Below are 17,867 nucleotides of genomic sequence, written 5' to 3'. Positions count from 1 at the left end.
GAACTGAGGATTACACCTGGATCAAGGTTGAATAAAGGCTTTTCCAGCCAGAAAGCAAGAGACCCGGTGTTGCTGGAAGAGAGAAAAAGAGCAGTGACCTGGGCAGCAGATTGAAGAAAAATGGAAGGGATCCTATGACATTCTTCTTAATACTCATGCCTCTCTGAAACTGGATGGAGTAAAACTGTGGGTACATCACACCAGAGCAAGCAGATTACCAGAGATTGACTAGCCAAGCCTGCCTACAGCCAGTGAACAGACTCTCAAGAAGCAGACATCTCACTCTTTGGGAAACTTTAAGTATCTGTTCCAACAAATGAAAGTTCTGTTTTCTTATCCTTTCTAAGATTCTGTTTTCATACCTTCTACCTATAGATTCATGTGCTGTTTCTTTAGATATTTCTAACTGCTAGATATATGGTCAGCTTACTATTTCCATGTCTTCAGGATTGCCTTGAAGGGTTTCCCCATCCAGGGAATGGTTTGGAAACAACTGGCTTCAGACTTATTCTCTTGAATTCCTTAGGAAATGAAATCTATTCTGTCTAATAAAGTTCTGATTGTCAAAAAAAAAAAAAAAAGAAGTTGGTAATAAAAATGCTAACTAAATTAAGAGAATCAATCTAAGCACAGATCATTTTAACAAGGAACTAGAAACTTAGAACTTAATAAAAAAATAGATAATTCAATTTCTGAGATAAAAAGCACTCTAGAAGCAGTGAATAGACAACTAACTGACACAGAAGAACACATAAGTGATCTGGAAGACTGAATAATGGAAATCACCCAATCGGAAGAGCAGACAGAGAGACAAAACAAACAATGAAAGCAATATACGAGATCTATGGGATAGTATAAAACATGCCAACTTTCACATTATAGGGGTTCCAGAAGGAGAAGACAGAGAGAAGGGGATTGAAAATGTATTTGAAGAAATTATGGCTGAAAAATTCCCAAACCTAAAGAAGGAAACAGATATCCAGGTACAGAAAGTCCCCAAGAAGATGAACCCAAACAGACCTACACCAAGACATATCATAATTAAAATGGCAAAAGTCAGAGAATTCTAAAGGCATCAAGAGAAAAAAAAGTCATATACAAGGGAATTCCCATAAGGTTATCAGCTGATTTCTCTGCAGAAACTTTGAAGGCCAGAAGGGAGTGACATGATATATTCAAAGTCCCAAAAGGGAAAAACCTGCAACCTAAGATACTCTACCCAACAAGATTATCTTTTAGGATAGAAGGAGAGAGAAAGAATCTCTCAGATAAGCAAAAATAAAGAAATCAGCAATATTAAATCTACCTTGAAAGAAGTGTTGAAGGGTCTTCTCTGAAAGGGAGAAATCCCAGTAGGAAAGGCAAATATGTAGTAAGGATCAAAGATCACTTAAATAAGCCAGTAGATAGATTTAAAAACTTTTTTTAATTGAAAAGCAACTATAACTACAATAAACAGTAAAGGGATAAGCATGAAGATATAAAATATGACATGAAAAACAAAACATGGTAGAGGGGAATAAAAAATGTAGATCTTTTATGGACTTAGAGATGATCATATTAAGTAAGTCAGAAAGAGAAAGACAAATACCATATGATATCACTTATATGTGAAATCTAAAATATGACACAAATGAACCTATCTATGAAACAGAAGCAGACTCACAGACACAGAGAACAGACTTGTGGTTGCCAAGGCAGGGGGTGGGGGTGTTGGGGAGGGAAGGATTGGGAGTTTGGGGTTAGTAGATGTAAACCATTATATACAGAATGGATAAACAACAAGGTCCTACTGTATAGCACAGGGAATTATATTCAATATCCTGTGATAAACCATAGAGAAAAAGAATTTATAAAAGAATGTGTGTATATATATATATATCTGAATCACTTTGCTATACAGCAGAAATTAACACACTGTAAATCAACTATACTTCAATTAAAAAGTTTAAAAAAATTTAAATGTAGATCTTTTAGAATGTGTTTGAACTTAAAAGATTATCAGTTTAAAGCAAGTAGATATAATTATGGGTCAATATATATGAACCCTATGGTAACCACAAATCAAAAACCTACAATAGATACACAAAAACTGAGAAGAAAGGAACTTAAGCATACTACAAAAGAAAACCATCAGATCACAATGGGAGAAACAAAAAGAAGAAATGAACAGAGAAGAACTACAAAAACAACTGGAAAACAAGGAATAAAATGGCAATAAATACATACCTATCAATTATCACTTTAAATGTCAATGAACTAAATGATCCAATCAAAAGATATAGGGTGGCTAAATGGATAAAAAAACAAGACCCTTCAATATGCTGCCTACGAGAGACTCACTTCAGGGCAAAAGACATACAGACTGAGAGTGAGGGGATGGTAAAAAGATATTTTATGCAAACAGAAATGACAAGAAAGTGGGGGTAGCAATAATCATATCAAACAAAATAGACTTTAAAACAAAAGCTATAATGAAAGACAAAAAAAGGGCATTACATAATGATAAAGGGATCAATACAAAAAGAGGATATTATACTTGTTAGCATATATACATCCAATACAGGAGCACCTTAAATAGATGAAGCAAATGCTAACATACATAAAGGGAGAAATTGACAGTAATACAATAATAGTAGGAGACTTTAACACCCTACTGACATCAGTGGACAGATCATCCAGACAGAAGATGAATAAGGCAACAGAGGTCTTAAATGACACAATAGACCAGTTGGACTTAATTGATATCTCAAAGACATTACATCCAAAAAAAGCAGAATACACATTCTTTTCAAGTGCACATGGAATGTTCTCCAGGATAGATCACATACTAGGTCACAAAACAAGCCTCAACAAATTAAAGAGCATCGAAATTATATCAAGCATTTTTTTGAATCACAATGGGATGAAAGTAGAAATCAATTACAGAAAAAAAAAGTTGGGGGGGGGGAACATGTGCAAACTAAATGACATGCTACTAAAAAAACCAATGGGTCAATAATGAAATCAAAGAGGAAATCAGAAAATACCTCAAGACAAATGAAAATGAAAACACAAATTTCCAAAATCTCTGGGATATAGCAAAAGCTATATCTATATACTAAGAGGGAAGTTCATAGTGATACAGGCCTTGCTCAAGAAGCAAGAACAATCTCAAACAACCTAGAATTAGAAAAACAACAAAAAAAGCCCAAAGTCAGCAGAAGGAAGGAAATAAAGATCAGAGAAGAAATAAAATAGGGATCAAAAAAGCAATTAGAAAATATGAAACCAAGAGCTGTTTTTTTGAAAAAATAAATAAAACTGATAAACTTTAGCCAGGTTCACCAAGAAGAAAAGAGAACCCAAATAAAATAAGAAATGAAAGAGGAGAAATAACCCATACCACAGAGAAAAAAAATCATAAGATGATACTATGAACAGTTATATGCCAACAAATTGGACAACCTAGAAGAAATGGACAAATTTCTAGAAATGTACAGCTTGCCAAGACTGAGTCAAGAAGAATCAGATAATTTGAACAGACCAATCACTAGAAGTGAAATTGAATCTGTTAAAAAAAGAAAAAAAAAACAAAAAACAATAAAGAACTCTCAGCAAACAAAAGTCCAGGACTGGACAGCTTCACAGGAGAATTCTACCAAACATATAAAAAAGAACTAATACCTATCCTCAAATTATTCCAAAAGAACTGAGGAGGGAACACTCCTAAATTTATTCTACAAGGCCACCATCACCCTGATACCAAAACCAAAGATACTTCAGAAAAAGGGAATTACAGGCCAATATCTTTTAAATATAGATGCAAAAATCCTCAACAAAATACTAGCAAACTGAATCCAACCAATACATTGAAAAGATCATTACCATGATCAAGTTGGATGTATTTCAGAGTAACAAGGATGGTTCAACATATGCAAATCAATGTGATACACCACATTAACAAAAGACAGAAATCACATCGTCGTCTCAGATGCATCTCTAAAAGCATTTGACAAAATTCAACATCCATTCATGATAAAAACTCCCATCAAAGTGAGTATAGAGGGAACATAACATAATAAAGGCCATTTACGACAAACCCATAGCCAACATAATACTTAACGATGAAAAGCTGAAAGCCTTCCAGCCAAATTCAGGAACAAGACAAGGATATCCCTCTTACCACCTCTATTTACCGTAGTATTGGAAGCCCTAGCCACAGCAGTCAGACAAGAAATAAAAGGTATCCAAATTGGAAGGGAAGAGGTAAAACTGTCACTATTTGCAGATGAAATGATACTTTTATAGAGAACCCTAAAACCTCCACCCTGAAACAATTAGGATAAATGAATTCAGCAAGGTTGCAGAATATAAGATTACTATACAGTAATTGCTTCATTTCTATACACTAATAATGAAATATGTTTTAAAAGACCCATTTAAAATTGCATAAAAAAATACATAGGGGGCTTCCCTGGTGGCGCAGTGGTTGAGAATCTGCCTGCCGATGCAGGGGACACGGGTTCGAGCCCTGGTCTGGGAAGATCCCACATGCCGTGGAGCAACTAGGCCCGTGAGCCACAACTACTGAGCCTGCGCGTCTGGAGCCTGTGCTCTGCAACAAGAGAGGCCACGATAGTGAGAGGCCCACGCACCACGATGAAGAGTGGCCCCCGCTTGCTGCAACTGGAGAAAGCCCTTGCACAGAAACGAAGACCCAACACAACCAAAAATAAATAATTAAATAAATAATAATTTAAAAAAAAATACTTAGGAGTAAACTTAACCAAGGATGTGAAATACATATACTCTGAAAACTATAAAACACTGATTAAGGAAACTGAAGATGATTCAAAGAAATGGAGAGATATCTCATGCTCTTGGATTGAAAGGATCAATATTCCTAACATGGCCATACTACCCAAAGCAATCTACAGATTTAATGCAGTCCCTATCAAAATACCCAGGACATTTTTCAAAGAAATAAAACAAATAATCCTAAAATTTGTATGTAACCACAAAAGACCCTGAATTGCCAAAGCAATCCTGAGAAAAAAAGAACAAAGCTGGAGGTATAACCCTCCCAGACTTCAGACTATACTCCAAAGCTACAGTAATCAAAACAGCATGGTATTGGCACAAAAACAGACACATAGATCAATGCAACAGAATAGAAAGCCCATAAATAAAACCATGCACCTACCATCAATTAATCTACAACAAAAGGAGGCAAGAATATATTGATACAATGCAGAAAAGACAGTCTTTTCAACAAGTGGTGCTGGGAAAACTGGACAGCCACATGTAAAACAATGAGATTAGAACATTCTCTTACACCATATACAAAAATAAACTGAAATGGTTTAAAGACCTAAATGTCAGACCTCAAACCATAAAACTCCTAGAAGACAACACAGGCAGAACACTCTTTTACATAAATCATAGCAGTATTTTCCTAGATCAGTCTCCTAAGACAAAAGAAATGAAAGCAAAAACAAATGGGACTTAATTAAACTTTGGCACAGCAAAGGAAACCATTGACAAATTGAAAAGACAACCTACAGAATAGGAGAGAATATTTGCAAATGATGTGACTGACAAGGGGTTAGTATCTAAAATATACAAACAGTTCATTCAATTCAATATAAAAAAAAATCCAATCAAAAAAATGGGAAGACATGAATAGTCATTTTTCCAAAGAAGACATACAGATTGCCAACAGGCACATGAAAAAATGCTAATCACTAATTATTAGAGAAATGCATATCAAAAGCACAATGAGATATCACCTCATACTTGTCAGAATAGCTATCAAAAAGTCTACAAATAACAAATACTGGATTTGGAGAAAAGGGAACCCTCATATACTGTTGGTAGGAATGTAAATTGGTGCAGACCCTATGGAAAACCATATGGAGGTTCCTCAAAAATCTACAAATAGGGACTTCCCTGGCGGTCCAGTGGTTACGACTCCATGCTCCCAATGCAGGGGGCACGGGTTCAATCCCTGGTCAGGGAACTAAGATCCTTCATGCCGCATGGTGTGGCCTAAAAAAAAAAAAAATCTAAAAATAGAAATACCATATGATCCAGCAATTCTACTCCTGGGTATATATCCAGAAAAAATGAAAACACTAATTGAAAAAGATATATGCACCAAAATGTTCATAGCAGCACTATTTACAATAGCCAAGACATGGGAGCAACCCAAGTGCCCATCAACAGACAATTGGATAAAGAAGTTGTGGTATATATATATATATATATAAAATGGAATACTACTCAGCTTAAAAAAAAATGAAATACTGCCACTTGCAACAATGTGGATGGACCAGAGAATAAATCAGACAGAAAAACAAATACTATATGATATCACTTATATGTAGAATCTAAAAAATAATACAAATGAATGTATATGCAAAACAGAAACAGACTCACAGATACAGAAAACAAACTTGTGGTTACCAAAGAGAAGAGGAAAGTGGGGAGGGACAAATTAGGGGTATGAGATTAACAGATACAAACTACAATATATAAAGTAAATAAGCAACAAGGATATACTGGATAGCACAGGGAATTATACCCATTATCTTCTAATAACCTATAATGGAATATAACCTGCAAAAATACCAAATCACTATGCTGTACACCTGAAACTAATACAATATTACAAATCACCTATACTTCAATGATAAAATGTGCAACAATTAAAAAAAAAGAAAGTGAGAAAACATTTTGTCAGGAATCCAGGTAATTAGAGGGAATAAATGGGCAAATGACATATATGGACGAATATTAACAATGTGGTCTTCTAAGAGTTAGCCCTGAGACTTGAACTAGGCAGTCTCATAAGTATGATCAAAGTCAATAAAATCCTGAAGCCTTTGCCAAATCTTAAAGAGGTAAAAATATATAATTAAAAACAGACAAATAAATCGCGGAACTGGTAAGTAAACTAAGGCAGGTACAAAAGTCAAAATATACTTTTACATTATTTGGAGGGAAATACATATATATACAGAAGAAAGAAAATAATACCCCAAATTTAAAATTGTGTATTGTCTCTTGGTGGCGAGATTATGAGTGAATTTCATTTCTTCATAAATTATTTATCTTATAAAAACTGTTTTAGAATGAATACTTTTAAAATGAGAACATTAAATATTAGGTAGAATCATAATGACACATGTTAAATTTTTAATGGAAAGTACAATGGTTTTTATTAGCCAACCCCAGGAAAGCTAACTTTGAAAATCCATAAAATGCTGCATTTTGAGGAACCAAGATGGCGGAGTAGAAGGACGTGCTCTCACTCCCTCTTGCGAGAACACCAGAATCACAGCTAGCTGCAGGACAGTCATCGACAGGAAGACACTGGAACGCACCAAAAAAGATACCCCACATCCAAAGACAAAGGAGAAGCCACAGTGAGACGGTAGGAGGGGCGCAATTACAGTAAAATCAAATCCCATAACTGCTGGGTGGGTGACTCACAGACTGGTGAACACTTATACCACAGAAGTCCACCCACTGGAGTGAAGGTTCTCAGCCCCATGTCAGGCTTCCCAACCTGGGGGTCCGGCAACGGGAGGAGGAATTCCTAGAGAATCAGACTTTGAAGCCTAGTGGGAATTGATTGCAGGACTTTAACAGGACTGGGGGAAACAGAGACTCCACTCTTGGAGGGCACACACAAAGTAGTGTGCACATCGGGACCCAGGGGAAGGAGCAGTGGACCCCAGGGGAGACTGAATCAGACCTACCTGCTCGTGTTGGAGGGTCTCCTGCAGAGGCGGGGGGTGGCTCTCTTTCACCGTGGGGACAAGGACACTGGCAGCAGAAGTTAAGGGAAGTACTCCTTGGCATGAGCCCTCCCAGAGTCTGCCATTAGCCCCACAAAAGAGCCCAGGTAGGCTCCAGTGTTGGGTTGCCTCAGGCCAAACAACCAACAGGGAGGGAACACAGCCCCACCCAACAGTCAAGTGGATTAAAGTTTTACTGAGCTCTGCCCACCAGAGCAACAGTCAGCTCTACCCACCACCAGTCCCTCCCATCAAGCCTCTTAGATAGCCTCATCCACCAGAGGGCAGACAGCAGAAGCAAGAAGAACTACAATCCTGCAGCCTGTGGAACAAAAACCACATTCACAGTAAGATAGAAAAGATGAAAAGGCAGAGGGCTATATACCAGATGAAGGAACAAGATAAAACCCCAGAAAAACAACTAAATGAAGTGAAGACAGGCAAACCCCCAGAAAAAGAATTCAGAATAATGATAGTGAAGATGATCCAGGACCTCGGAAAAACAATGGAGGCAAAGATCGAGATGATGCAAGAAATGTTTAACAAAGACCTAGAAGAATTAAAAAACAGAGATGAACAATAGAATAACTGAAATGAAAAACACACTAGAAGGAATCAATAGCAGAATAACTGAGGCAGAAGAACGGATAAGTGACCTGGAAGACAGAATGGTGGAATTCACTGCTGCGGAACAGAATAAAGAAAAAAGAATGAAAAGCAATGAAGACAGCCTAAGAGACCTCTGGGACAACATTAAATGCAACAACATTCGCATTATAGGGGTCCCAGAAGGAGAAGAGAGAGAGAAAGAACCCGAGAAAATATTTGAAGAGATTATAGTCGAAAACTTCCCTAACATGGGACAGGAAATAGCCACCCAAGTGCAGGAAGCACAGCGAGTCCCATACAGGATAAACCCAAGGAGAAACACGCCGAGACACATAGTAATCAAATTGGCAAAAATTAAAGACAAAGAAAAATTATAGAAAGCAGTAAGGGAAAAACGCAAAATAATATACAAGGGAACTCCCATAACGTTAACAGCTGACTTCTCAGCAGAAACTCTACAAGCCAGAAGAGAGTGCCATGACATACTTAAAGTGATGAAAGGGAAGAACCTACAACCAAGATTACACTACCCAGCAAGGATCTCATTCAGATTCGATGAAGAAATCAAAAGCTTTACAGACAAGCAAAAGCTAAGAGAATACAGCACCACCAAACCAGCTCTATAACAAATGCTAAAGGAACTTCTCTAAGTGGGAAACACAAGAGAAGAAAAGGACCTACAAAAACAAACCCAAAACAATTAAGAAAATGGTCATAGGAACATACATATCGATAATTACCTTAAACGTGAATGGATTAAATGCTCCAACCAAAAGACACGGGCTTGCTGAATGGATACAAAAACAAGACCCATCTATATGCTGTCTACAAGATATCCACTTCAGACCTAGGGACATGTACAGACTGAAAGTGAGGGGATGGAAAAAGATATTCCATGCAAATGGAAATCAAAAGAAAGCTGGAGTAGCTATACTCATATCAGATAAAATAGACTTTAAAATAAAGAATGTTACAAGAGACAAGGAAGGACACTACATAAAGATCAAGGGATCAATCCAAGAAGAAGATATAACAATTATAAATATATATGCACCCAACATAGGAGCACCTCAATACATAAGGCAACTGCTAACAGCTATAAAAGAGAAAATCGACAGTAACACAATAATAGTGGGGGACTTTAACACCTCACTTACACCAGTGGACAGATCATCCAAAATGAAAATAAATAAGGAAACAGAAGCTTTAAATGACACAACAGACCAGACAGATTTAATTGATATTTATAGGACATTCCATCCAAAAACAGCAGATTACACTTTCTTCTCAAGTGTGCAAGGAACATTCTCCAGGATATATCACATCTTGGGTCAGAAATCAAGCCCCAGTAAATTTAAGAAAATTGAAATCATATCAAGCATCTTTTCTGACCACAACGCTATGAGATTAGAAATGAATTACAGGGAAAAAACGTAAAAAACACAAACACATGAAGGCTAAACAATATGTTACTAAATAACCAAGAGATCACTGAAGAAATCAAAGAGGAAATCAAAAAATACCTAGAGAAAAATGACAATGAAAACACGACGATCCAAAACCTATGGGATGCAGCAAAAGCAGTTCTAAGAGGGAAGTTTGTAGCTATACAAGTCTACCTCAAGAAACAAGAAAAATCTCAAGTAAACAATCTAACCTTACACCTAAAGGAACTAGAGAGAGAAGAACAAACAAAACCCAAAGTTAGCAGAAGGAAAGAAATCATAAAGATCAGAGCAGAAATAAATGAAATAGAAACAAAGAAAACAATAGCAAACATCAATAAAACTAAAAGCTGGTTCTTTAAGAAGATAAACAAAATTGATAAACCATTAGCCAGACTCATCAAGAAAAAGAGGGAGAGGACTCAAATCAATAAAATCAGAAATGAAAAAGGAGAAGTTACAACAGACACTGCAGAAATACAAAGCATCCTAAGAGACTACTACAAGGAACTCTACGCCAATAAAATGGACAACCTGGAAGAAATGGACAAATTCTTAGAAAGGTATAACCTTCCAAGACTGAACCAGGAAGAAATAGAAAATATGAACAGAACAATCACAAGTAATGAAATTGAAACTGGGATTGAAAATCTTCCAACAAACCAAAGTCCAGAACCAGACGGCTTCACAGGTGAATTCTATGAAACATTTAGAGAACAGCTAACACCCATCATTCTCAAACACTTCCAAAAAATTGCAGAGGAAGGAACACTCCCAAACTCATTCTATGAGGCCACCATCACCCTGATACCAAAACCAGACAAAGATACTACAAAAAAAGAAAATTACAGACCAATATCACTGATGAATATAGATGCAAAAATCCTCAACAAAATACTAGCAAACAGAATCCAACAGCACATTAAAAGGATCATACACCACGATCAAGTGGCATTTATCCCCGGGATGCAAGGATTCTTCAAAATACGCAAATCAGTCAATGTGATACACCATATTAACAAACTGAAGAATAAAAACCATATGATCATCTCAATAGATGCAGAAAAAGCTTTTAACAAAATTCAACACCCATTTATGATAAAAATTCTCCAGAAAGTGGGCATAGAGGGAACCTACCTCAACATAATAAAGGCCATATATGACAAAGCCACAGCAAACATCATTCTCAATGGTGAAAAACTGAAAGCATTTCCTCTAAGATCAGGAACGAGACAAGGATGTCCAATCTCACCAGTATTATTCAACATAGTTTTGGAAGTCCTAGCCACAGCAATCAGAGAAAAAAAAGAAATAAAAGGAATACAAATTGGAAAAGAAGAAGTAAAACTGTCACTGTTTGCAGATGACATGATACTATACATAGAGAATCCTAAAAATGCCACCAGAAAACTACTAGAGCTAATAAATGAATTTGGCAAAGTTGTAGGATACAAAATTAATGCACAAAAATCTCTTGCATTCCTATACACTAATGATGAAAAATCTGAAACAGAAATTATGGAAACACTCCCATTTACCATTGCAACAGAAAGAATAAAATACCTAGGAATAAACCTACCTAGGGAAACAAAAGACCTGTATGCAGAAAACTATACGACACTGATGACAGAAATGAAAGATGACACCAACAGATGGAGAGATATATCATGTTCTTGGATTGGAAGAATCAATATTGTGAAAATGACTATACTACCCAAAGCAATCTACAGATTCAATGCAATCCCTATCAAATTACCAATGGCATTTTTTATGGAACTAGAACAAATCATCTTAAAATCTGTATGGAGACACAAAAGACCCCGAATACCCAAAGCAGTCTTGAGGGAAAAAAATGACTGGAGGAATCAGACTCCCTGACTTCAGACTATAGTACAAAGCTACAGTAATCAAGACAATATGGTACAGGCACAAAAACAGAAACATAGATCAACGGAACAAGATAGAAAGCCCAGAGATAAACCCACGCACATATGGTCAACTAATCTATGGCAAAGGAGGCAAAGATATACAATGGAGAAAAGACAGTCTCTTCAATAAGTGGTGCTCGGAAAACTGGACATCTACATGTAAAAGAATGAAATTAGAACACTCCCTAACACCATACACAAAAATAAACTCAAAATAGATTTGAGACCTAAATGTAAGACTGGACACTATAAAACTCTTAGAGGAAAACACAGGAAGAACACTCTTTGACATAAGTCACAGCAAGATCTTTTTTGATCCACCTCCTAGAGTAATGGAAATAAAAACAAAAATAGACAAATTGGACCTAATGAAACTTCAAAGCTTTTGCACAGCAAAGGAAACCATAAACAAGATGAAAAGACAACCCTCAGAATGGGAGAAAATATTTGCAAATGAAGCAACTGACAAAGGATTAATCTCCAAAATATATAAACAGCTCACGCAGCTCAATATTAAAGAAACAAACAACCCAATCCAAAAATGGGCAGAAGACCTAAATAGACATTTCTCCAAAGAAGACATACAGATGGCCAAGAAGCACATGAAAAGCTGCTCAACATCACTAAGTATTAGAGAAATGCAAATCAAAACTACAATGAGGTATCACCTCACACCAGTTAGAATGGGCATCATCAGAAAATCTACAAACAATAAATGCTGGAGAGGGTGTGGAGGAAAGGGAACCCTCTTGCACTGTAGGTGGGAATGTAAATTGGTACAGCCACTATGGAGAAAAGTATGGAGGTTCCTTAAAAAACTAAAAATAGAATTATCATATGATCCAGCAATCCCACTACTGGGCAAATACCCAGAGAAAACCATAATTCAAAAAGACACATGCACCCCAATGTTCACTGCAGCACTATTTACAATAGCCACGTCATGGAAGCAACCTAAATGCCCATTGACAGACGAATGGATAAAGAAGTTGTGGTACATATATACAATGGAATATGAATCAGCCATAAAAAGGAATGAAACTGAGTCATTTGTTGAGACGCAGATGGGTCTAGAGACTGTCATACAGAGTGAAGTAAGTCAGAAAGAGAAAAACAAATATCGTATATTAACGCATGTATGTGGAACCTAGAAAAATGGTACAGATGAACCGGTTTGTAGGGCAGGAGTTGAGACACAGATGTAGAGAACAAACGTATGGACACCAAGGGGGGAAAACCGTGGTGGGGTGGGGATGGTGGTGTGCTGAATTGTGCGATTGGGATTGACATGTATACACTGATGTGTATAAAAGTGTTGACTAATAAGAACCTGCAGTATAAAACAAACAAACAACAAAAAGCAACTAATACTAAACTTTCTTTGGGTTATTTGTATGCAAATATGTAATATAAATGTTTCAAAGATTACATGAAATTTCTAAAAATCTTATATGTTCTGGTATAATGTTATAAGTCATAATTCTATTTATTACTTTAAAATGTATATCTCAGAAATAACTAAAAAGAAAAATAAAATGCTGCATTTTAAGAGACTGTGTGTGATGAAATAGTCATTCCAATTGTTACATTTTTATTCAGTTGGATAAGGATTAAAAATTGAAACCCAGAGGAGGAGAGAAGATGGCGGAAGAGTAAGACACGGAGATCACCTTCCTTCCCACAGATACAGTAGAAATACATCTACACGTGGAACTGCTCCTACAGAACACCCACTGAACGCGGGCAGAAAACGTCAGACCTCCCAAAAGGCAAGAAACTCCCCACGTACTTGGGTAGGGCAAAAGAAAAAAGAAATAACAGAGACAAAAGAATAGGGACGGGACCTGCACCAGTGGGAGGGAGCCGTGAAGGAGGAAAGATTTCCATGCACTAGGAAGCCCCTTCACGGGCAGAGACTGCGGGTGGCGGAGGGGGAAGCTTCGGAGCCACGGAGGAGAGCGCAGCCACAGGGGTGCGGAGGGCAAAGCGGAGAGACTCCTGCACAGAGGCTTGGCGCCAAGCAGCACTCACCAGCCCAAGAGGCTTGTCTGCTCCCCCGCCGGGGCAGGCGGGGCTGGGAGCTGAGGCTCGGGCTGCAGTCGGATCACAGGGAGAGGACTGGGGTTGGCAGCGTGAACACAGCCTGAAGGGGTTAGCGCACCACAGCTGGCCAGGAGGGAGACCGGGAAAAAGTCTGCAGCTGCCGAAGAGGCAAGAGACTTTTTCTTGCCTCTTTGTTTCGCGGCGCGCAAGGAGAGGGGATTCAGAGCGCCGCCTAAACGAGCTCCAGAGACGGGCGCAAGCCGCGGCGATCAGCGCAGGCCCCAGAGACGGGCGTGAGACGCTAAGGCTGCTGCTGCCGCCACCAAAAAGCCTGTGTGCGAGCACAGGTCACTCTCCACACCGCCCCTCCCGGGAGCCTGTGCAGCCCGCCACTGCCAGGGTCCCGTGATCCGGGGACAACTTTCCCGGGAGAACGCACTGCGCGCCTCAGGCTGGTGCAACGTCACGCTGGCCTCTGCCGCCGCAGGCTCGCCCCGCCTCCTCTGTACCCCTCCCTCCCCCCGGCCTGAGTGAGCCAGAGCCCCTGAAGCAGCTGCTCCTTTAACCCCGTCCTGTCTGGGCGGGAAACAGATGCCCTCAGGCGACCTACATGCAGAGGCGGGTCCAAATCCAAAGCTGAACCCCGGGGGCTGTGCGAACAAAGAAGAGAAAGGGAAATCTCTCCCAGCAGCCTCAGAAGCAGCGGATTAAAACTCCACAAACAAGTTGATGTGCCTGCATCTGTAGAATACCTGAATAGACAACGAATCATCCCAAATTCAGGAGGTGAACTTTGGGAGCAGGATATATTAATTTTTCCCCTTTTCCTTTTTTTGTGAGCGTATATGTATATGCTTCTGGGTGAGATTTTGTCTGTATAGCTTTGCTTTATAATAGCTTTATTTTACTTCACTATATTATAGCCTCTTTCTTTCTTTCTTTCTATTTTTTCTCCCTTTTACTCTGAGCCGTGTGGACGAAAGGCTCTTGGTGCTCCAGCCAGGCATCAGGGCCGTGCCTCTGAGGTGGGAGAGCCAACTTCAGGACACTGGTCCACAAGAGACCTCCCAGCTCCACGTAATACCAAACGGCAAAAATCTCTCAGAGATCTCCATCTCAACATCAAGACCCAGCTTCACTCAACGACCAGCAAGCTACAGTGCTGGACACCCTATGCCAAACAACGAGCAAGACAGGAACACAGCCCCATCCATCAGCAGAGAGGCTGCCTAAAATCATAATAAGGCCACAGACACCCCAAAATACACCACCAGACGTGGACGTGCCCACCAGAAAGACAAGATCCAGCCTCATCCACCAGAGCTCAGGCACTAGTTCCCTCCACCAGGAAGCCTACACAACCCACTGAACCAACCGTAGCCACTGGGGACAGATACCAAAAACAACGGGAACTACGAACCTGCAGCCTGTGAAAAGGAGACCCCAAACACAGTAAGATAAGCAAAATGAGACGACAGAAAAACACACAGCAGATGAAGGAGCAGGGTCAAAACACACCAGACCTAACAAATGAAGAGGAAACAGGTAGTCTACCTGAAAAAGAATTCAGAATAATGATAGTAAGGATGATCCAAAATCTTGGAAATAGAATAGACAAAATGCAAGAAACATTTAACAAGGACGTAGAAGAACTAAAGAGGAACCAAGCAACGATGAAAAACACAATAAGTGAAATTAAAAATACTCTAGATGGGATCAATAGCAGAATAACTGAGGCAGAAGAAAGGATAAGTGACCTGGAAGATAAAATAGTGGAAATAACTACTGCAGAGCAGGATAAAGAAAAAAGAATGAAAAGAACTGAGGACAGTATCAGAGACCTCTGGGACAACATTAAACGCACCAACATTCGAATTATAGGGGTCCCAGAAGAAGAAGAGAAAAAGAAAGGGACTGAGAAAATATTTGAAGAGATTATAGTTGAAAACTTCCCTAATATGGGAAAGGAAATAGTTAATCAAGTCCTGGAAGCACAGAGAGTCCCATACAGGATAAATCCAAGGAGAAACACGCCAAGACACGTATTAATCAAACTGTCAAAAATTAAATATAAAGAAAACATATTAAAAGCAGCAAGGGAAAAACAACAAATAACACACAAGGGAATCCCCATAAGGTTAACATCTGATCTCTCAGCAGAAACTCTGCAAGCCAGAAGGGAGTGGCAGGATATACTTAAAGTGATGAAGGAGAAAAACCTACAACCAAGATTACTCTACCCAGCAAGGATCTCATGCAGATGTGATGGAGAAATTAAAACCTTTACAGACAAGCAAAAGCTGAGAGAGTTCAGCACCACCAAACCAGCTTTACTACAAATGCTAAAGGAACTTCTCTAGGCAAGAAACACAAGAGAAGGAAAAAACCTACAATAACAAACCCAAAACATTTAAGAAAATGGGAATAGGAACATACATATCGATAATTACCTTGAATGTTAGCAGATTAAATGCTCCCACCAAAAGACACAGACTGGCTGAATGGATCCAAAAACAAGACCCATCTATATGCTGTCTACAAGAGACCCACTTCAGACCTAGAGACACATACAGACTGAAAGTGAGGGGATGGAAGAAGATATTCCATGCAAATGGAAATCAAAAGAAAGCTGGAGTAGCAATTCTCATATCAGACAAAATAGACTTTAAAATAAAGAATATTACAAGAGACAAAGAAGGACACTATATAATGATCAAGGGATCGATCCAAGAGGAAGGTATAACAATTGTAAATATCTATGCACCCAACATAGGAGCACCTCAATACATAAGGCAAATACTAACAGCCATAAAAGGGGAAATCGACAGCAACACAATCATAGTAGGGGACTTTAACACCCCACTTTCACCAATGGACAGATCATCCAAAATGAAAATAAATAAGGAAACACAAGCTTTAAATGATACATTAAGCAAGATGGACTTAATTGATATTTATACGACATTCCACCCAAAAACAACAGAATACACATTTTTCTCAAGTGCTCATGGAACATTCTCCAGGATAGATCATATCTTGGGTCACAAATCAAACCTTGGTAAATTTAAGAAAATTGAAATCGTATCAAGTATCTTTTCCGACCACAACGCTATGAGACTAGATATCAATTACAGGAAAAGATGTGTAAAAAATACAAACAGATGGAGGCTACACAATACACTACTTAATAACGAAGTGATCACCGAAGAAATCAAAGGGGAAATCAAAAAATACCTAGAAACAAATGACAATGGAGATACGACGACCCAAAACCTATGGGACGCGGCAAAAGCAGTGCTAAGAGGGAAGTTTATAGAAATACAAGCCTACCTCAAGAAACAGGAAACATCTCGAATAAACAACCTAACCTTGCACCTAAAGCAATTAGAGAAAGAAGAACAAAAAAACCCCAAAGCTAGCAGAAGGAAAGAAATCATAAAGATCAGGTCAGAAATAAATGAAAAAGAAATGAAGGAAACAATAGCAAAAATCAGTGAAACTAAAAGCTGGTTCTTTGAGAAGATAAACAAAATTGATAAACCATTAGCCAGATTCATCAAGAGAAAAAGGGAGAAGACTCAAATCAATAGAATTAGAAATGAAAAAGGAGAAGTAACCACTGACACTGCAGAAATACAAACGATCATGAGAGATTACTACAAGCAACTCTATGCCAATAAAATGGACAACCTGGAAGAAATGGACAGATTCTTAGAAATGCACAAACTGCCGAGACTGAACCAGGAACAAATAGAAAATATGAACAGACCAATCACAAGCACTGAAATTGAAACTGTGATTAAAAACCTTCCAACAAACAAAAGCCCAGGACCAGATGGCTTCACAGGTGAATTCTATCAAACATTTAGAGACGAGCTAACACCTATCCTTCTCAAACTCTTCCAAAATATTGCAGAGGGAGGAACACTCCCAAACTCATTCAACGAGGCCACCATCACCCTGATACCAAAACCAGACAAAGATGTCACAAAGAAAGAAAACTACAGGCCAATATCACTGATGAACATAGATGCAAAAATCCTCAACAAAATACTAGC

This window comes from Eschrichtius robustus, chromosome 13 (assembly GCF_028021215.1).
Source record: "Eschrichtius robustus isolate mEscRob2 chromosome 13, mEscRob2.pri, whole genome shotgun sequence".
Taxonomy (NCBI): Eukaryota; Metazoa; Chordata; class Mammalia; order Artiodactyla; family Eschrichtiidae; genus Eschrichtius; species Eschrichtius robustus.
This window is presented reverse-complemented; position numbering follows the sequence as displayed.